The sequence below is a fragment of the Eleutherodactylus coqui genome, chromosome 5 (assembly GCF_035609145.1).
Source record: "Eleutherodactylus coqui strain aEleCoq1 chromosome 5, aEleCoq1.hap1, whole genome shotgun sequence".
Classification (NCBI taxonomy): Eukaryota; Metazoa; Chordata; class Amphibia; order Anura; family Eleutherodactylidae; genus Eleutherodactylus; species Eleutherodactylus coqui.
The window spans coordinates 14,532,737-14,556,141 of record NC_089841.1 but is presented as its reverse complement, the minus strand read 5'-3'; the positions used below and the strand labels follow the sequence as shown (position 1 = coordinate 14,556,141).

The window sequence follows — 23,405 nt, the reverse complement described above, 5'->3', positions numbered from 1 at the left end:
GTTGTAATGCCTTCCCTGTCTTTCAATTGGCCAGAAAAGTGCGCTAACGTCTCAGAGATGAAAGTGAAAGTAACCCGAACACCGCGTGGTGCTCGTTAAGAGTAACGAGCATCCCGAACACCCTAATATTCGCCCGAGCATCAAGCTCGAACGAGTACGTTCGCTCATCTCTAAAGCAGATCCCTCTGATGTTCTCTGTACTGTGAGACCCTGACATCACGTTGGAGAAGATTCCAATGTTGTAGTCTTGACTCTAGTATTTTCCCCCTTCTCCTTTGGCAAGTCAAGGTCTCAAATGAGATCACTCAATTCTGCTTGACTCGGATTATAATTTGCACCCCACTAGGGTCTGAGTCGAGGGTTGTCGTCCCCTGTCTGACTCGGGGCCTTTTGCTGGTCCCAACTGCACCTCAGGCTAGCAGCCCTCCTAGCTCCACTGAGCTGCCTCTCTCCCTCCTTGTTCTGGCAGAAACTGGCTCTTTTATAGCAGGAATTGGTTACACCCAGGGTGTTAACCTCTCTTTCCCTTTTCCAGGTATTAGAATGCCTGTCTAGCACCCTCTGCAGGTCATTTTGATAATGTCTTACCACTATATATAAAGACCTAAAAGGAGCAGATGATAAAAGTGCGATTATATGGGAGAATCTCTGCAGACAAGTTTCCTGATGTTTAGCTATTATGGTCTCCTGAAGCTCCTCTTACCCCAACACCACCTACACCGATTACTACAGTGCCCCCAAGGAAAGTGATAACAACCCCTAACATCTCCTCCTCACCCAGCACCACCTGCACTGAGTACTACAGCACCCACCAAAAGGGAGAACAACCCCCCCCCCCACATTCTCTTGTCCCTCATAACCAACTGTGCTGAGTACTACAGCACCTCCAGGGGAAGGGACAGCAACCCCCAACATCCCCTCCTGTACCCAACACCACCTGCACCAAGTACTACAGTGCTCCTTCAGAGGAAGAGACAACAACCCCCAACATTCCCTCCTCCCCCAATACCACATGCACCTGTCTTGATGTTTTCACAGAAGCAATTACAAAAGAGGAAGTTTGACTGGTCCAAAACCTTGCCAAGCCTTGATGGTTTAAAATTCGAGTTTTATAAAGCCTTCAAGACAACTTTGATGCCCATCTTGACTGAAGTTTTTATCAAATGTTTATCCTCAGGCATTCTGCCTGAGTCAATGAGGTAGACCGCCCTAATTATTCTGTCAAAGGGTAAAAGTCCATTTTGGATTGAGAATTGGCATCCCATAGAGCTCTTCAATGCGGACAGAGAGATTTTGGCAAAAGTGGTTTTCAGTAGTTTGGTGAAATTTGCATCCTTTCTGAAGCTCAGCACTGTTCTGTTCCTGGTCAAAGCACATTTAGGCCGCCTGCACACGGGCGGAAATCCCGCGGCGGGATTTCCCGCGGGATTTCCGCCGCTCAAAGCCTGCATAGGAGTGCATTACAATACGCACTCCTATGCAGACGGCCGTGGCATGTCCTATTTCTGTGCGGGGCTCGCAGAGCCTCACACAGATATGTCACTCACCCGGCCGCCGGCTCCGGTCTGCGCATGCGCCGGCTGCCCATCAGCCGACACATGAAAGAGCCGGGGCCGCCGGGTGCGGGTGAGTATGCGCTCGTCTCTGCAGGCGCTCGGGTCGGGTCCCACGGCGAGAATTCTCGCCGCCGGATCCGACCCGCTCGTCTGCAGGCGGCCTTAGCGCCATGCTGAGTGTTCAGGAGGCTGTAGAGCAGGGTAGGGTGGGTCTCTGAAACAGATATTTACTCTCCCTCGATCAGGCGAAAGTTTTTGATCAAGTAAATCATGACTATCTTTGGTCTGTCCATTTGAAATATGGTCTGGTGGTGGGGGGTTTTCAATTGGTTAAAAACTTTGTATTCAGGGGCTAAAACTTACCCACTTGTGAACGGTTGGGTTGGCCAATCTTTTGGGGTCAAGCCTGGTGTCTACCAGGGATGCCCTGTGAGCTGCTTTCTTTATGTGGGAATAGTGTGAGAGTATCTGGCTGGGAGTGGGAGATCCAGGTTTTGATCTTCCAGACATTCTGCAAGAACCCCAAGATTGTGATAAGATTTTTGGCATTGAATTAAACCAAGTGAATTATCTGGAGGAAAACTAGGAAGGAAGATTGAGGAAAGCAGCTCAAAAGGTGCATCAATGGAAATGGTGGTCTTTGACCCTGAGAGAAAGGGTCTGCTTGATCAAAACCTACCTGCTCCCTTTGTTTATATATGGGGGAAGTGTATGCATTTTGCCAAAACCTCTTTGGCCACGCCTCTATAGCCTGTTCTTTCAAATATTATGGGGGAATAGGTTAAGAGAGAGGATACTTACCATAAGATGAACCGAGGCGGGTTGGGTATGGTCAACCCAGTGGTATTCCTCATGAATACCCTTTTGAAAATTTATATCGGAAACCTATAGGCAGAGAGGGCTCCTCCGTGGGTATCCTCCTGCAGGGGATGATTTTAGCCTTTCTTCCAGGAGTGCGAGACAGGAGTGTGAGTGAAGGATCTTTGTATACTGCACTGGCATCTCCCAGCTTGTTATTGGTTCTGAAGGTTTTATACCAATGTGGGCTAACTATGTGGGAAGTCAGATTGCTGGCCAGGCGTGTGCTTGACCAGAAGCTTTCACAACCTATTTTCAGAGTCCATTGGCCCTCGGGGACGGCCCAGGTTAGGATATGAGGGTAGCGTTATTTTCTATTAAATTCATTAAGAATCCTCTTGAAGTATTGGGACTTGACCTGGCACTGCTTTCATTGTAAGCTGTATGTAGGGGACAACCCCTTTTCTTGGTGTTCCTGTTCTTCATGTGGCAACACTGTGGAGAGCATGGACCACTTCCTGCTTCATTGTGCATTTTAATATAGAGATATACAAGAGGGTAGGGGCTTCCATCGGTTGGACTTGGCTAGCTGACCTAACCTTGCTGAGTTCTTTTAAGGCACGCACATTTAGAGACCTGGGTAGCAGTGACCACTGAAATGTATTTGTAGTAAGTCTAGTGGTTAGGTATTACATGTGGAAAGGACGATTCTTAGTGTCAATGCAGCATAAAATCCTCCTCGAGGATGAGGTAAGTAGGAACATTCTCAGTGACGTGGTGAAGGTGCGTTCTCTGGAATTTAAGAGGCGGGGTCAGCCCAGGGTGGCCTTCCTTTGAAGAGGCTTTTGCTTAAAGGAGATGTCTCGAGGAAGCAGTGAATTTTTTTTTTGCCCAGTCCCCCTAATTAAACATACATTACTAATTACCCCTGTAAATTACTTTCCTAGCTGGTTTCTACTTACCGTTCCAGCGTTTCAGCAACTTATAAAACTTTTTCCCAAGATGGCCGCCAGCTCTTTTCGCATCGCTTGCTGTAGCCCGACGTGCGCGCTCCCGAGACGCTACCAGCTGTGTCTCCAGAAGACACAGAAGGTAACCGGCGCAGCCCCCCCCATCACTGCGGCAGCCCCCCCGACCCAGCGACAGCCCCCCCCCGGCCCAGCGCTAGTTCCCCCATCACAGCGGCAGCCCCCCCGGCCCAGCGACAGCCCCCCCCCGGCCCAGCGCTAGTTCCCCCGGCGCAGCGGCAGCCCCCCCGGCCTAGCGACAGCCCCCCCCCGGCCCAGCGCTAGTTCCCTCATCACAGCGGCAGCCCCCCCGGCCTAGCGACAGCCCCCCCCCCCGGCCCAGCGCTAGTTCCCCCATCACAGCGGCAGCCCCCCCGGCCCAGCGACAGCCCCCCCCGGCCCAGCGCTAGTTCCCCCGGCGCAGCGACAGCCCCCCCCCCCCATCGCAGCGGCAGCCCCCCCGGCCCAGCGCTAGTTCCTTCGGCGCAGCGACAGCCCCCCCCCATCGCAGCGGCAGCCCCCCCCCCGGCGCAGCCCGACGCAGCAGCAGCCCCCCCCGGCCCATCACTTACCAGGACAGCTGGACGGCGGGACAGCTGGGCGGCTTCTCCGGACAGCTCGGCAGCTCTGCACCTTCCTCTAACAGAGGAAGGTACAGAATGGCCGCTCCAGCGCGCTCCCGAGCATTGACAGCTCGTCTGCGCATGCGCAGAAGAGCTGTAGCGGGGAGCACACTGAAGCGGCTCGTGCTGAATGGAGAAGACCGGACTGCGCAAGCGCGTCTAAAAAAGCGAGCTGCCGGCGAATTTAGACAGAACCATGGGGACGAGGACGCTAGCAACGGAGCAGGTAAGTGAATAACTTCTGTATGGCTCATATTTAATGCACGATGTATATTACAAAGTGCATTAATATGGCCATACGGAAGTGTATAACCCCACTTGCTGCCGCGGGACAACCCCTTTAAAAAAAAAACCCGTTTAGTACTTACCCGAATCCCCGCGCTGCGGCGACTTCTTCCTTACCTTAGCAAGATGGCCGCCGGGATCTTCACCCACGATGCACCTCGGGTCTTCTCCCATGGTGCACCGTGGGCTCTGTGCGGTCCATTGCCGATTCCAGCCTCCTGATTGGCTGGAATCGGCACACGTGACGGGGCGGAGCTACGAGGACCAGCTCTCCGGCACGAGCGGCCCCATTCACCAGGGAGAAGACCGGACTGCGCAAGCGCGTCTAATCGGGCGATTAGACGCTGAAATTAGACGGTACCATGGGGACGAGGACGCTAGCAACGGAGCAGGTAAGTGAATAACTTCTATATGGCTCATATTTAATGCACGATGTATATTACAAAGTGCATTAATATGGCCATACAGAAGTGTATAACCCTACTTGCTTTCGCGGGACAACCCCTTTAAGCTTTTTGCTTTTTTTAGGTTAAAATTGATTGTAAGGCATACAGGACTCAAACCATCCTATGCATTTATGCAAGGAGGTCAGGTATTATGTCTCCTCTATCAGGGAGGGGGGGCTGGGGTGGTATTATGTCATATGTTATGGCTAGGGGGCTGGAATGAGCTTAAGAAGCTTGGTTTGGAGGGAGAACGGGGAGATATAATGTGTGTATGGGTGTATATATATATATATATATATATATATATATTGTGAGGGATTAGCGTTTAGGATCGGTAGCAACCTGGGCATAAGCAGTCAGAGACATTGACACACGGGATAAAGTCTTTAGTCCAGGCGTTGCCTGGGTTTATTTCCAAGCAAACAAAGCAAAATACATGCCTTAACTTCAGGCAAACATAAAGTAAAGCCTGCTCGTCTGAGCACTTACTAAACATGCAGCGTCCCTGTCTACATACGGGTAAACAAATGGCTCCTGCACGCAGCCAGCCAGGACTCTCAGACCTGCAAAGGTCTCAGCTCTCCCTCTAGGCCCTGTAGGCCCAGGCTTTATAAGGCCTGGTACCAGCCCCACCTGGTACGTGGGAGTGACCATCCCACCCTTCACTTTGGTCACTCCAGGTAAAGCCGGCCCGGATTATGCGGCTTGGAGCCACTTACTTGCTACAACGTGTCAGTAACTTAGTGTTACTGACACCATACTGCCGGCTTCCTCCACCGAGCCCAGGCTGCTCGGTGGCACGTATCTGCCCAAGCGCTCCCCAAAGCAGCATAGGAGAGCATCCTAGGCGAAATATACCTGCCCTCCAGCACCTTGCCGGTCACCGTCTCACATACCCTCCCCCTCTGTTCGAGCCTGTGGGGTCGGACACCTTTAGCCGCCATACAATGCGTCCTTGACAAGGCATCGGCATTGCCCTGTAGCTTTCCTGCCCTGTGTTCGACAGAGAAACTGAAGTTTTGAAGTGTCAGGAACCACCTGGTGACTCTGGCGTTTCTCTCTTTTGCCTGTGACATCCAGGTTAAGGGAGAGTGGTCTGTGATCAGCCTGAAGTGCCGACCTAGAAGGTAGTATTTTAGGGATTCAAGGGCCCATTTGATGGCTAGGCACTCCCGTTCAACAATGCTGTAATTTTTTTCGGGTGGCGTGAGCTTCCTGCTTAGATAAATCACGGGATGTTCCTCTCCCTCTACTTCTTGGGACAGAACTGCTCCCAGTCCCACGTCGGACGCGTCTGTCTGAACAATAAATTCTCTTTTAAAATTAGGTGTGACCAACACTGGACGTCTACAGAGGGCCCGTTTTAACTCCTGGAACGCCTTTTCTGCGTCAGGGTTCCACTTGACCATGACTGACTTACTGTTCTTGGTCAAGTCTGTTAGGGGTGCTGCTATGCTAGCAAAGTTCTGCACGAACCGCCTATAGTACCCTACAATGCCTAAAAAAGCTCTCACCTGCTTTTTAGTAGTGGGTTGTGGCCAGTCCCGAACGGCTTCAACTTTATTGATCTGGGGTTTTATAATACCCCTGCCTATTACATACGCCAGGTATTGTGCTTCTTCGAGGCCTATGGCGCACTTCTTTGGGTTTGCTGTGAGCCCTGCTTTTCTAAGGGAGTTCACTACTGCCTGTACCTTGGGTAGATGGCTGTCCCAGTCTTCGCTAAAGATGATGATATCATCTAAATATACTGACGCATATTAATGATGGGGTTTGAGTATGATATCCATTAATCTTTGGAAGGTTGCTGGGGCTCCATGCAAACCGAAGGGTAGGCAGATGTACTGAAACAACCCTTCTGGTGTGGCAAACGCAGTCTTTTCTTTCGCACTCTCTGTAAGGGGAACCTGCCAGTAGCCTTTAGTAAGGTCGAGAGTGGAAAAGTACCTGGCATGACCCAGTCTCTCAATTAACTCATCCACTCTCGGCATTGGGTATGCGTCAAATTTTGACACGTCATTTAGCTTCCGGAAGTCGTTACAGAAGCGCAGAGAGCCATCAGGTTTTGGTATCAGCTCGATAGGGCTGGACCATTTGCTTTTCGACTCCTCAATTACTCCGAGGTCTAGCATTTTCTTGACCTCCTCTGAGATGGCTCGTCTGCGGGCTTCTGGAACCCTGTATGGTTTCAACTGAACCTTTACCCCTGGTTCAGTTATAATGTCGTGTTTTATGACACTAGTACGCCCTGGTATATCAGAGAACACATCTGAGTTACGTTGTATAAATTCCCTCGACTCTTGTTGTTGGGATTTGGACAGGGACCCTGATACACACACCTCTGGGACCTCACCATGGGGGGTGCTCACTGCAGTCAGGGCTTCTCTGTCCTTCCATGGCTTAATTAGGTTTACATGGTACAACTGTTCCGGTTTCCGCCTACCTGGCTGGTATACCTTATAATTTACCTCTCCGACTTTCTCAATTATTTCATAGGGCCCTTGCCATTTTGCTAGGAATTTACTTTCTAGGGTGGGCACCAACACTAGTACCTGATCCCCAGGGTTGAAGGTTCTCACCTTGGCGGACCTGTTATATACCCGGCTTTGGGCTTCTTGAGCCTGCTGTAAATGTTCTCTAACAATGGGCATGACCGCCGCAATTCGATCCTGCATGAGGGAGATGTGTTCAATAACACTCCTGTAGGGGGTGGACTCGTGCTCCCAGGTCTCCTTAGCTACATCAAGGAGCCCTCGGGGATGTCTACCATAAACTAATTCAAAGGGAGAGAACCCAGTGGAGGATTGTGGGACTTCACGGATTGAGAACATTAAATATGGCAGCAGACAGTCCCAGTCCTTCCCATCCTTATTGACTACCTTTTTTAGCATGCTTTTTAGGGTCTTATTAAATCTCTCAACCAGACTATCCGTCTGTGGGTGGTACACAAACGTCCGTAAGTGCTTAATATTCAGCAGCTTACACAATTCCTTCATGACCTTTGACATAAAGGGGGTTCCTTGGTCCATCAGGATCTCTTTTGGTATGCCCGTGCGGGAGAACATGTGAAGTAGTTCCTTTGCAATACCCTTGGATGACGTATTGCGTAAAGGAACGGCTTCGGGGTAACGGGTGGCATAGTCTACAACCACTAATATATGTTGGTGACCCCGGTCAGATTTTACTAAGGGCCCAACTAGGTCCATAGCGATCCGCTCAAACGGCACCTCTATGATGGGCAAGGGCACTAAGGGGCTCCGGTAATGGGGCATAGGAGCTGTTATTTGACACTCCGGGCACGACTCACAGTAACGTTTTACATCACCATGTACCCCAGGCCAGAAAAAAGGCTGAAGGATGCGTTCCCTAGTCTTTTCGCTCCCGAGATGACCTCCCAGCACATGTTTGTGCGCCAGGTCTAAGACCATCCTGCGATAAGACTGAGGTACCACCAGCTGTTCCACAACCTCCCCACGGACCTTGTCAACCTGATACAACAACTCTTGATTGACTGCCAGGTGTGGAAACACCGTATCAGCCCCCGGGAATTGAGGCTCCCCATTTAGTACTTTAACATTTTCCCTGGCCTTTACTAAGGTGGGGTCTCGGAGCTGCTCAGTTCCGAAATTGGCACGTGAGACCTCTAAGTCAGGCATAGCAACCACTTCGTCCTGTACCTCTGTCTCACCTGCTAGTACTGTTAAGGGAAAGTTATCCCCATTCTCTTGGGTCACCCCTACTGCTGGAACCGTACCCTCAGGGTCAAACGGTTCTGGACACACATCATACACATTTGCATTATCATGAACCTTATTTGCAGACGACCCTCGGTGTCGCCACAAGTCCCAAAATAGGGGAAAGTCTCTCCCGAGGATCACGGTGTGCATTAAGGATTTTACGACGCCCACCTCATGGGTGGCAAGTCCACACGGAGTATCAAGTCTTACAAGGGCAATAGGATACTCCTTGGTGTCCCCATGCACACACACAACCCCCATGCAACGGCCGGTGAAGGTTGTGGGATCGACCAGGCTGGAGTGCACCAGCGTCACCAAGCTCCCTGAGTCCAGTATAGCTGTCACCGCAAAGTCATTCACCTTTAGGTGACATAATGGTCGATCAGTCTCTGACACAGTCTCTGCAGAACATACTGGCCGTGCGAACATCGACCTGCGCCCGGCAGAGTCACAGTCCATGGGTTCCACAGTGAGGGGACAGTTGGCAGCAAGATGCCCGGGCTCATGACAGCGCCAACATCGTATGGAGGCCCGGTCTCCTTGGGGTTCTACCCGGGACCCGAATGTCCATTTGGGGCTCCTCCTCTGCCCCAAACGATCCCCCTCTGAGCCGCCCCCCCTTTGGGACACTTTTGACACCCCCTACATACGGAACAGTGTTACCAGGTGCTCTGGCCGACTTGCTGTTCCCGGGGTTGGAACGTCGAGGAGGCACGGCTTGCAGTAGATCCTCCGTGGCTTTATACCTCTCGACGAGGCTCACGAGTTGGCCCACATCCTGGGGACCCCCTTGTCCCACCCAGCGCTGGATTGCGGGGGGCAACGAGTGGATGAACTTGTCCAGAACCACTCTTTGTACAATCTCCGCCGGGAACGACTCCTCTGGCTGCAGCCACTTTCTCACCAGGTGGAACAGGTCGTACATCTGGGAGCGAGCTGGTAGGTCGTCCGTGAAAGTCCAGGCGTGTACGCGTCGGGCCCGCACATGGGTGTCCACGCCCAAGCGTGCCAGGATCTCACCTTTGAGTTTATTATAGTCCTTGGCATCCTGCTCCCTGAGGTCAAAGTAGGCCTTTTGGGGTTCTCCTGTCAGGAAAGGCGCTACTACCTCCGCCCACTGAGGCGCTGGTAATTTCTCCCTCTCGGCCACTCTCTCAAAGACCGTGAGACAGGCCTCGATGTCATCGGTGGCCGTCATCTTTTGTAAGGCCGCCTGTACCGCGGTACGGGTGGTGGGGAGCGAACCAGACGACCTCTGCACACTTTGCGCCAGGAGAGCATTAGTCTCGGCCTGAGCTCTCATGGCCTCCTCATGGATCTTTTGCTGGGTCGCCGCCACTTGTTGCTGCTGGGCCAACGCTTGCTGTTGCTGCACGTTCATTTGTACCAGCTGCTTTATCAGTTCCTCCATCTTGGCAGTATCTGATGGCTGTGCCGTTGCAGCTTTCACCCAGGACATGGGGGTTACAGCACTCTCCAGTCAATCTCTCTTGGGCGGTTGCCCTTAGCAACGGTTCTCCAGCTACTGCAGCAAAATGTCCATTAATTGGTGTATGTCTCTTTAAGACCGCTGCCCGCATCCAAACACCATATGTGAGGGATTAGCGTTTAGGATCGGTAGCAACCTGGGCATAAGCAGTCAGAGACAGTGACACACGGGATAAAGTCTTTAGTCCAGGCGTTGCCTGGGTTTATTTCCAAGCAAACAAAGCAAAATACAGGCCTTAACATCAGGCAAACCTAAAGTAAATCCTGCTCGTCCGAGCACTTACTATACATGTAGCGTCCATGTCTACATACGGGTAAACAAATGGCTCCTGCACGCAGCCAGCCAGGACTCTCAGACCTGCAAAGGTCTCAGCTCTCCCTCTAGGCCCTGTAGGCCCAGGCTTTATAAGGCCTGGTACCAGCCCCACCTGGTATGTGGGAGTGACCATCCCACCCTTCACTTTGGTCACTCCAGGAAAAGCCGGCCCGGATTATGCGGCTTGGAGACACTTACTTGCTACAACGTGTCAGTAACTTAGTGTTACTGACACCATACTGCCGGCTTCCTCCACCGAGCCCAGGCTGCTCGGTGGCACGTATCTGCCCAAGCGCTCCCCAAAGCAGCATAGGAGAGCATCCTAGGCGAAATATACCTGCCCTCCAGCACCTTGCCGGTCACCCTCTCACTATATATTTATATATATATATAATATATTGCTTTTCTATATTAGTAGGTGTTGGCAGTAGACCAGTGTGTGGGTATATAGTGGGTATGGGGTATATGGTATGGTTTGGGGTACTTTTTTGCATGTGATAACAAATATGTGTTGCAGTGTTTTCTTTTAGCACACGGGGTCTGCGGAACAATAGTTATGTTTTTGCTTATAAATTGATATGAATGAGACATGTATGAATGGTTCTGTGACAACACTGGTTCTATTCTCTTGGTTTTGTAATACATTGCAATTATACTTATGTTTCTTGAGTTTTAACTTTTTTGTTATTTTATTATCCTTTGCTTTGTTTTTTTTACTTTTATAATAAAAGGATTTACCTCCATCCTGACCCCCACACATCACACACACAGTTCTACTACATCCATCCTGACCCTCACATATCACACACACAGCTCTACTCCATCCATCCTAACCCCCACACATCACACACACAGCTGTACTCCATCCATCCAGACCCCCACACATCACACACAGCTCTACTCCATCCATCCTGACCCCCACACATCACACACACAGCTCTACTCCATCCATCCTGACCCCCACACATCACACACAGCTCTACTCCATCCATCCTGACCCCCACACATCACACACAGCTCTACTCCATCCATCCGGACCCCCACACATCACACACACAGCTCTACTCCATCCATCCGGACCCCCACACATCACACACACAGCTCTACTCTATTCATACTGATCCCTACACATCACACACACAGCTCTACTCCATCCATTCTGACCCCCACACATCACACACACAGCTCTACTCTATTCATCCTGATCCCTACACATCACACACACAGCTCTATTCCATCCATCCTGACCCCCAAACATCACACACACAGCTCTACTCTATCCATCCTGACCCCCACGCATCACACAGACAACTCTACTCCATCCATCCTGACCCCCACACATCACACACACAGCTCTACTCTATCCATCCTGACCCCCACACATCACACACACAGCTCTACTCTATCCATCCTGACCCCCACACATCACACAAAGCGTTACTCCATCCATCCTGACACCCACACACAACTTTACTCCATCCATCCTGACCCCCACACATCACACACACAGCTCTACTCCATCCATCCTGACCCCTCACATCTCACACACAGCTCTACTCCATCGATCCTGACCCCTCACATCACACACACAGCCCTACTCCATCCATCCCGACCCCCACAGATCACACACACAGCTCTACTCCATCAATCCTCATCCCCACACATCACACACACAGCTCTACTCCATCCATCCTGACCCCCCCCACACATCACACACACAACTCTACTCCATCCATCCCGACCCCCACAGATGACACACACAGCTCTACTCTATTCATCCTGATCCCTACACATCACACACACAGCTTCACTCCATCCATCCTGACCCCCACACATCACACACACAACTCTACTCCATCCATCCTGACCCCCACACATCACACACACAGCTCTACTCTATCCATCCTGACCCCCACACATCACACACACAGCTCTACTCTATCCATCATGACCCCCACACATCACATACACAGCTGTACTCTATCCATCCTCATCCCCACACATCACACACACAGCTCTACTCCATCCATCCTGACCCCCACACATCACACACAGAGCTCTACTCCATCCATCCTGACCCACACACATCACACACACAGCTCTACTCCATCCATCCTGACCCCGCACACACATCACACACACAGCTCTACTCCATCCATCCTGACCCCCACACATCACACACACAGCTCTACTCCATCCATCCTGACCCCCACACATCACACACAGAGCTCTACTCCATCCATCCTGACCCCCACACATCACACACAGCTCTACTCTATTCATCCTGATCCCTACACATCACACACACAGCTCTACTCCATCCATTCTGATCCCCACACATCACACACACATCACTACTCCATCCATCCTGACCCCCACGCATCACACACAGAGCTCTACTCCATCCATCCTGACCCCCACACATCACACACAGCTCTACTCTATTCATCCTGATCCCTACACATCACACACACAGCTCTACTCCATCCATTCTGATCCCCACACATCACACACACATCACTACTCCATCCATCCTGACCCCCACACATCACACACACAGCTCTACTCTATCCATCCTGACCCCCACACATCACACACAGCTCTACACCATCCATCCTGACCCCCACACATCACACACACAGCTCTACTCTATCCATCCTGATCCCCACACATCACACACACAGCTCTACTCCGTCCATCCTGATCCCCACACATCACACACACATCACTACTCCATCCATCCTGACCCCCACACATCACACACACAGCTCTACTCCATCCATCCTGATCCCCACACATCACACACACATCACTACTCCATCCATCCTGACCCCCACACATCACACACAGCTCTACTCCATCCATCCTGATCCCCACACATCACACACACATCACTACTCCATCCATCCTGACCCCCACACATCACACACAGCTCTACTCCTTCCATCCTGACCGCACACATCACACACAGCTCTACTCCATCCATCCTGACCCCCACACATCACACACACACAGCTCTACTCCATCCATCCTGACCCCCACACATCACACACAGCTCTACTCCATCCATCCTGACCCCCACACATCACACACAGCCCTACTCCATCCATCCTGACCCCTACACATCACACACAGCTCTACTCCATCCATCCTGACCTCCACATATCACACACAGCTCTACTCCATCCATCCTGACCCCCACACATCACACACACAGCTCTACTACATCTATCCTGACCCCCACAGATCACACACACAGCTCTACTCCATCCATCCTGACCCCTACACATCACACACAGAGCTCTACTCCATCCATCCTGACCCCTCACACATCACACTCAGCTCTACTCCATCCATCCTGACCCCCACACATCACACACACAGCTCTACTCCATCCACCCTGACCCCCACACATCACACACACAGCTCTACTCCATCCATCCTGACCCCCACACATCACACACACAGCTCTACTCCATCTATCCTGATCCCCACACATCACACACACACAGCTCTACTCCATCCATCCTGACCCCCACACATCACACACAGCTCTACTCCATCCATTATGACCCCCACACATCACACACACAGCTCTACTCCATCCATCCTGACCCCCACATATCACACACAGCTCTACTCCATCCATCCTGACCCCCACACATCACACACAGCTCTACTCCATCCATCCTGACCCCCACACATCACACACACAGCTCTACTCCATCCATCCTGACCCCCAAGCATCACACACACAGCTCTACTCCATCCATCCTGACCCCTACACATCACACACAGAGCTCTACTCCATCCATCCTGACCCCCACACATCACACACAGAGTTCTACTCCATCCATCCTGGCCCCCAAGCATCACACACACAGCTCTACTCCATCCATCCTGACCCCCACACATCACACACGCAGCTCTACTCCATACATCCTGACCCCCACACATCACACACACAGCTCTACTCCATCCATCCTGACCCCCCACACATCACACACAGCTCTACTCCATCCGTCCTGATCCCCACACATCACACACAGCTCTACTCCATCCATCCTGACCCCACACATCACACACACAGCTCTACTCCATCCATCCTGACCCCCACACATCACACACACACACAGCTCTACTCCATCCATCCTGACCCCCAGACATCACACACAGCTCTACTCCATCCATCCTGACCCCCACACATCACACACACGCAGCTCTACTCCATACATCCTGACCCCCACACATCACACACACAGCTCTACTCCATCCATCCTGACCCCCCACACATCACACACAGCTCTACTCCATCCGTCCTGACCCCCACACATCACACACAGCTCTACTCCATCCATCCTGACCCCCACACATCACACACACACAGCTCTACTCCATCCATCCTGACCCCCACACATCACACACACAGCTCTACTCCATCCATCCTGACCCACACACATCACACACAGCTCTACTCCATCCATCCTGACCCCCACACATCACACACACACAGCTCTACTCCATCCATCCTGACCCCCACACATCACACGCACACAGCTCTACTCCATCCATCCTGACCCCCACACATCACACACAGCTCTACTCCATCCATCCTGACCCCCACACATCACACACACAGCTCTACTCCATCCATCCTGACCCCCACACATCACACACACAGCTCTACTCCATCCATCCTGACCCCCACACATCACACACACAGCTCTACTCCATCCATCCTGACCCCCACACATCACACACACAGCTCTACTCCATCCATCCTGACCCCCACACATCACACACACAGCTCTACTCCATCCATCCTGACCCCCACACATCACACACACAGCTCTACTCCATCCATCCTGACCCCCACACATCACACACCCAGCTCTACTCCATCGATCCTGACCCCCACACATCACACACACAGCTCTACTCCATCCATCCTGATCCCCCCACACATCACACACAGCTCTACTCCATCCATCCTGACCCCCACACATCCCAAACACAGCTCTACTTCATCCATCCTGACCCCCACACATCACACCCAAAGCTCTACTCCATCCATCCTGACCCCCACACATCACACACACACAGCTCTACTCCATCCATCCTGACCCCCACACATCACACCCAAAGCTCTACTCCATCCATCCTGACCCCCACACATCACACACACACAGCTCTACTCCATCCATCCTGACCCCCACACATCACACACAGCTCTACTCCATCCATCCTGACCCCCACACATCACACACAGCTCTACTCCATCCATCCTGACCCCCACACATCACACACACAGCTCTACTCCATCCATCCTGACCCCCACACATCACACACAGCTCTACTCCATCCATCCTGACCCCCACACATCACACACACAGCTCTACTCCATCCATCCTGACCTCCACACATCACACACACAGCTCTACTCCATCCATCCTGACCCCCACACATCACACACACAGCTCTACTCCATCCATCCTGACCTCCACACATCACACACACAGCTCTACTCCATCCATCCTGACCCCCACACATCACACACACAGCTCTACTCCATCCATCCTGACCCCCACACATCACACACCCAGCTCTACTCCATCGATCCTGACCCCCACACATCACACACACAGCTCTACTCCATCCATCCTGATCCCCCCACACATCACACACAGCTCTACTCCATCCATCCTGACCCCCACACATCCCAAACACAGCTCTACTTCATCCATCCTGACCCCCACACATCACACCCAAAGCTCTACTCCATCCATCCTGACCCCCACACATCACACACACACAGCTCTACTCCATCCATCCTGACCCCCACACATCACACCCAAAGCTCTACTCCATCCATCCTGACCCCCACACATCACACACACACAGCTCTACTCCATCCATCCTGACCCCCACACATCACACACAGCTCTACTCCATCCATCCTGACCCCCACACATCACACACAGCTCTACTCCATCCATCCTGACCCCCACACATCACACACACAGCTCTACTCCATCCATCCTGACCCCCACACATCACACACAGCTCTACTCCATCCATCCTGACCCCCACACATCACACACACAGCTCTACTCCATCCATCCTGACCTCCACACATCACACACACAGCTCTACTCCATCCATCCTGACCCCCACACATCACACACACAGCTCCACTCCATCCATCCTGACCCCCACACATCACACAGAGCTCTACTCCATCCATCCTGACCCCCACACATCACACACACAGCTCTACTTTATCCATCGTGACCCCCACACATCACACACACAGCTCTACTCCATCCCTCCTGACCCCCCACACATCACACACACAGCTCTACTCCATCCATCCTGACCCCCACACATCACACACACAGCTCTACTCCATCCATCCTGACCCACACACATCACACACAGCTCTACTCCATCCATCCTGACCCCCCACACATCACACACACAGCTCTACTCCATCCATCCTGACCCCCACACATCACACACACAGCTCTACTCCATCCATCCTGACCCCCACACATCACACACAGCTCTACTCCATCCATCCTGACCCCCACACATCACACACACAGCTCTACTCCATCCATCCTGACCCCCACACATCACACACACAGCTCTACTCCATCCATCCTGACCCCCACACATCACACACACAGCTCTACTCCATCCATCCTGACCCCCACACATCACACACAGCTCTACTCCATCCATCCTGACCCCCACACATCACACACAGAGCTCTACTCCATCCATCCTGACCCCCACACATCACACACACAGCTCTACTCCATCCATCCTGACCCCCCACACATCACACACACAGCTCTACTACATCCATCCTGACCCCCCACACATCACACACAGCTCTACTCCATCCATCCTGACCCCCACACATCACACACACAGCTCTACTCCATCCATCCTGATCCACACACATCACACACAGCTCTACTGCATCCATCCTGACCCCCACACATCACACACACAGCTCTACTCCATCCATCCTGACCCCCACACATCACACACAGAGCTCTACTCCATCCATCCTGACCCCCACACATCACACACACAGCTCTACTCCATCCATCCTGACCCCCACACATCACACACACAGCTCTACTCCATCCATCCTGACCCCCACACATCACACACACAGCTCTACTCCATCCATCCTGACCCCACACATCACACACACAGCTCTACTCCATCCATCCTGACCCCCACACATCACACACACAGCTCTACTCCATCCATCCTGACCCCCACACATCACACACACAGCTCTACTCCATCCATCCTGACCCCCACACATCACACACACACCTCTACTCCATCCATCTTGACCCCCACACATCACACACAGCTCTACTCCATCCATCCTGACCCCCACACATCACACACACAACTCTACTCCATCCATCCTGACCCCACACATCACACACAGCTCTACTTAATCCATCCTGACCCCCCACACATCACACACAGCTCTACTCCATCCATCCTGACCCCCACACATCACACACAGCTCTACTCCATCCATCCTGACCCCCACACATCACACACACAGCTCTACTCCATCCATCCTGACCTCCACACATCACACACACAGCTCTACTCCATCCATCCTGACCCCCACACATCACACACACAGCTCTACTCCATCCATCCTGACCCCTACACATCACACACACAGCTCTACTCCATCCATCCTGACCCCCACACATCACACGCAGCTCTACTCCATCCACCCTGACCCCTCACATCACACACACAGCTCTACTCCATCCATCCTGACCCCACACATCACACACACAGCTCTACTCCATCCCTCCTGACCCCCACACATCACACACAGCTCTACTCCATCCATCCTGACCCCCACACATCGCACACACACAGCTCTACTCCATCCATCCCGACCCCCACACATCACACACACAGCTCTACTCCATCTATCCTGACCCCCACACATCACACACACAGCTCTGCTACATTCTGTTCCCTTCAGCTCATCCAGCAGGGATCACCACCAGCACAGCATTTCTGAATCCACTAATTTGTCCTGATCATGTGATCCCTGACTCCTCCCACACAGGTGATCACATGATGGTGACATCATCAGAGGTCCTGGAGGTGCACGGCCACTGTCCGGCTCTTCAGGTCTGTGTGTTCCCTCATGTCAGGTCCGCTAGGGGGGAGCATTACCCCATCAGGACCCATTGCAATCCTCTAGTACTTGTGAAACAATTGCTTGAGGATCACAATTTCCCCGAAGCCCTGCCAGGCCTCTTTGTATCTGTGTGTAAACGCCCGGCGGCCCTGTGTTGTATTCTAGAACGGTGCAGCATTATACAGGAAACATACTTTTATAAGCTGAAGTGTGGAGAAGAGTCATTGGGGCGGATCCCCACCTGGATCAGCTGTCAGTCCAACCGAGCCAGGTGAAGAGAAGCCTATCTAGATGTTATGCTGCTTGTAGTCGGGGCATCACCAACATCTAACAGGTTCCTGTGACACCTCCTTTTGGGCTCTCACCCACTGGCGATAGATTTTCCTGCGATTCGAGAGTGAAAACGCATGATTATAACACAAATGATTTCCAATGGTTTCATTCTCATTTGCGATGTCATCACTAAGCCTCACAGCACTAAGAAAAATCTGTGCTATCGCCCGTTGTCCTCAATGAATGGCTGAGCTCTGCCTCTGATTGGTCACAGCACTCAGCCAATCAGAGGCAGCGCTTTTTGGAGGCAGGATTTTTCAATCCCCGGTCACCAAAAGACGGACGAAGACTGCCGGGATGGAGAGAGGAGTCGGACAGCTCTTCTGGGTGAGTTATATTTTTTCTTTCCAACTTTTTTTTTTAAAGTGAGGGATGATTTTCCGGGCCTTATATTTCAAGCCCCCAATCCCGACCCACGATCATCGCTGCAGGGGATGCCTTCATCCCATTGCTTTCAATTGGGTGGCAGCAGTGCCGGCCCTTTGAAAGCATAGGCAGTACATGACACTCTACTGACACAGCTGTGGCAGAGATCCGCGATGCTATACCATTGCATCTAATGTGGCCGATGCTGCTACCACCCCATCCCAATGGGATGAAGGCATTCCCTGCAGCAATGATTTTGGGTGTGGGAGACAGGGGCTTGAAGCTGTGTTTGTGATGTGTGGGGGGTCAGGATGGATGGAGTAGAGCTGTGTGTGATGTGTGGGGGTCAGGATGGATGGAGTAGAGCCGTGTGTGATGTGTGGGGGTCAGGATGGATGGAGTAAAGCTGTGTGTGTGATGTGTGGGGGTCAGGATGGATGGAGTAGAGCTGTGTGTGTGATGTGTGGGGGTCAGGATGGATGGAGTAGAGCTGTGTGTGATGTGTGGGGGTCAGGATGGATGGAGTAGCGCTGTGTGTGATGTGTGGGGGTCAGGATGGATGGAGTAGAGCTGTGTGTAATGTGTGGGGGTCAGGATGGATGGAGTAGAGCTGTGTGTGTGATGTGTGGGGGTCAGGATGGATGGAGTAGAGCTGTGTTTGTGATGTGTGGGGGTCAGGATGGATGGAGTAAAGCTGTGTGTATGATGTGTGGGGGTCAGGATGGATGGAGTAGAGCTGTGTGTGTGATGTGTGGGGGTCAGGATGGATGGAGTAGAGCTGTGTGTGTGATGTGTGGAGGTCAGGATGGATGGAGTAGAGCTGTGTGTGTGATGTGTGGGGGTCAGAATGGATGGAGTAGAGCTGTGTGTGATGTGTGGGGGTCAGGATGGATGGAGTAGAGCTGTGTGTGTGATGTGTGGGGGTCAGGATGGATGGAGTAGAGCTGTGTGTGTGATGTGTGGGGGTCAGGATGGATGGAGTAGAGCTGTGTGTGTGATGTGTGGGGGTCAGGATGGATGGAGTAGAGCTGTGTGTGTGATGTGTGGGGGTCAGGATGGATGGAGTAGAGCTGTGTGTGTGATGTGTGGGGGTCAGGATGGATGGAGTAGAGCTGTGTGTGTGATGTGTGGGGGTCAGGATGGATGGAGTAGAGCTGTGTGTGTGATGTGTGGGGGTCAGGATGGATGCAGTAGAGCTGTGTGTGTGATGTGTGGGGGTCAGGATGGATGCAGTAGAGCTGTGTGTGTGATGTGTGGGGGTCAGGATGGATGCAGTAGAGCTGTGTGTGTGATGTGTGGGGGTCAGGATGGATGGAGTAGAGCTGTGTGTGTGTGTGTGTGATGTGTGGGGGTCAGGATGGATGGAGTAGAGCTGTGTGTGTGATGTGTGGGGGTCAGGATGGATGCAGTAGAGCTGTGTGTGTGATGTGTGGGGGTCAGGATGGATGCAGTAGAGCTGTGTGTGTGATGTGTGGGGGTCAGGATGGATGCAGTAGAGCTGTGTGTGTGATGTGTGGGGGGTCAGGATGGATGGAGTAGAGCTGTGTGTGTGATGTGTGGGGGTCAGGATGGATGGAGTAGAGCTGTGTGTGTGATGTGTGGGGGTCAGGATGGATGCAGTAGAGCTGTGTGTGTGATGTGTGGGGGTCAGGATGGATGGAGTAGAGCTGTGTGGGGGTCAGGATGGATGGAGTAGAGCTGTGTGTGTGATGTGTGGGGGTCAGGATGGATGGAGTAGAGCTGTGTGTGTGATGTGTGGGGGTCAGGATGGATGGAGTAGAGCTGTGTGTGTGATGTGTGGGGGTCAGGATGGATGCAGTAGAGCTGTGTGTGTGTGATGTGTGGGGGTCAGGATGGATGGAGTAGAGCTGTGTGTGATGTGTGGGGGTCAGGATGGATGGAGTAGAGCTGTGTGTGATGTGTGGGGGTCAGGATGGATGGAGTAGAGCTGTGTGTGATGTGTGGGGGTCAGGATGGATGGAGTAGAGCTGTGTGTGATGTGTGGGGATCAGGATGGATGGAGTAGAGCTGTGTGTGAGGTGTGGGGGTCAGGATGGATGGAGAAGAGCTGTGTGTGTGAGGTGTGGGGGTCAGGATGGATGGAGTAGAGCTGTGTGTGTGAGGTGTGGGGGTCAGGATGGATGGAGTAGAGCTGTGTGTGTGAGGTGTGGGGGTCAGGATGGATGGAGAAGAGCTGTGTGTGATGTGTGGGGGTCAGGATGGATGGAGTAGAGCTGTGTGTGATGTGTGGGGGTCAGGATGGATGGAGTAGAGCTGTGTGTGTGAGGTGTGGGGGTCAGGATGGATGGAGTAGAGCTGTGTGTGTGAGGTGTGGGGGTCAGGATGGATGGAGTAGAGCTGTGTGTGTGAGGTGTGGGGGTCAGGATGGATGGAGTAGAGCTGTGTGTGTGATGTGTGGGGGTCAGGATGGATGGAGTAGAGCTGTGTGTGTGATGTGTGGGGGTCAGGATGGATGGAGTAGAGCTGTGTGTGATGTGTGGGGGTCAGGATGGATGGAGTAGAGCTGTGTGTGATGTGTGGGGATCAGGATGGATGGAGTAGAGCTGTGTGTGTGATCAGGATGGATGGAGTAGAGCTGTGTGTGATGTGTGCGGGTCAGGATGGATGGAGTAGAGCTGTGTGTGTGATGTGTGGGGGTCAGGATGGATGGAGTAGAGCTGTGTGGGGGTCAGGATGGATGGAGTAGAGCTGTGTGGGGGTCAGGATGGATGGAGTAGAGCTGTGTGTGTGATGTGTGGGGGTCAGGATGGATGGAGTAGAGCTGTGTGTGTGATGTGTGGGGGTCAGGATGGATGCAGTAGAGCTGTGTGTGTGATGTGTGGGGGTCAGGATGGATGCAGTAGAGCTGTGTGTGATGTGTGGGGGTCAGGATGGATGGAGTAGAGCTGTGTGTGATGTGTGGGGGTCAGGATGGATGGAGTAGAGCTGTGTGTGATGTGTGGGGGTCAGGATGGATGGAGTAGAGCTGTGTGTGATGTGTGGGGGTCAGGATGGATGGAGTAGAGCTGCGTGTGATGTGTGGGGATCAGGATGGATGGAGTAGAGCTGTGTGTGAGGTGTGGGGGTCAGGATGGATGGAGTAGAGCTGTGTGTGTGAGGTGTGGGGGTCAGGATGGATGGAATAGAGCTGTGTGTGTGAGGTGTGGGGGTCAGGATGGATGGAGTAGAGCTGTGTGTGTGATGTGTGGGGGTCAGGATGGATGGAGTAGAGCTGTGTGTGTGATGTGTGGGGGTCAGGATGGATGGAGTAGAGCTGTGTGTGATGTGTGGGGGTCATGATGGATGGAGTAGAGCTGTGTGTGATGTGTGGGGATCAGGATGGATGGAGTAGAGCTGTGTGTGTGATCAGGATGGATGGAGTAGAGCTGTGTGTGATGTGTGCGGGTCAGGATGGATGGAGTAGAGCTGTGTGTGTGATGTGTGGGGGTCAGGATGGTTGGATTTAAAAAAAAGTTAAGAAAAAAATAACTCACCTAGTAGAGCCGTCCGACTCTTCTTTTCATCCACGACAGTTTTCATCTGTCTTCTGGTGGCCGGGGATTTAAAAATCCTGGCTCCTGAAAGCGCTGCCTTTGATTGGTTGAGTGCTGTGACCAATCAGAGTCAGCGCCCAGCTTTTCAGTGCTCAGCTAATCAAAGGCAGCGATTTCAGTAAACGTGAAGAGCTGTGTGTGTGATGTGTGGGGGTCAGAATGGATGGAGTAGAGCTGTGTGTGTGATGTGTGGGGGTCAGGATGGATGGAGTAGAGCTCTGTGTGTGATGTGTGGGGGTCAGGATGGATGGAGTAGAGCTCTGTGTGTGTGATGTGTGTGGGGTCAGAATGGATGGAGTAGAGCTGTGTGTGTGAAGTATGGGGGTCAGGATGGATGGAGTAGAGCTGTGTGTGTGAAGTATGGGGGTCAGGATGGATGGAGTAGAGCTGTGTGTGTGATGTATGGGGGTCAGGATGGATGGAGTAGAGCTGTGTGTGTCATGTATGGGGGTCAGGATGGATGGAGTAGAGCTGTGTGTGTGATGTGTGGGGGTCTGGATGGATAGAGTAGAGCTGTGTGTGTGTGTGATGTGTGGGGGTCACGATGGATGGAGTAGAGCTGTGTGTGTGATGTGTGGGGGTCACGATGGATGGAGTAGAGCTGTGTGTGTGATGTGTGGGGGTCAGGATGGATGGAGTAGAGCTGTGTGTGTGATGTGTGGGGGTCAGGATGGATGGAGTAGAGCTGTGTGT

The 23,405-nt window shown here is 52.4% G+C and overlaps 1 protein-coding gene across 2 annotated transcripts in view; it reads left to right on the top strand.

Annotated features, from left to right (window-relative positions):
* LOC136629011 (zinc finger protein 345-like) overlaps positions 1–23,405 on the top strand; it is a 185,224-nt gene that overhangs the window by 145,973 nt on the left and 15,846 nt on the right. The window contains exon 1 of one of the 2 annotated variants that reach the window (XM_066605116.1): positions 18,403–18,449. The exons of the other annotated variant lie outside the window; for it this stretch is intronic. The gene's annotated coding sequence lies outside the window, so the exon portion shown is untranslated. Of the gene's footprint in view, positions 1–18,402; positions 18,450–23,405 lie in introns of those variants that run through there. 2 annotated transcript variants of the gene reach the window in all.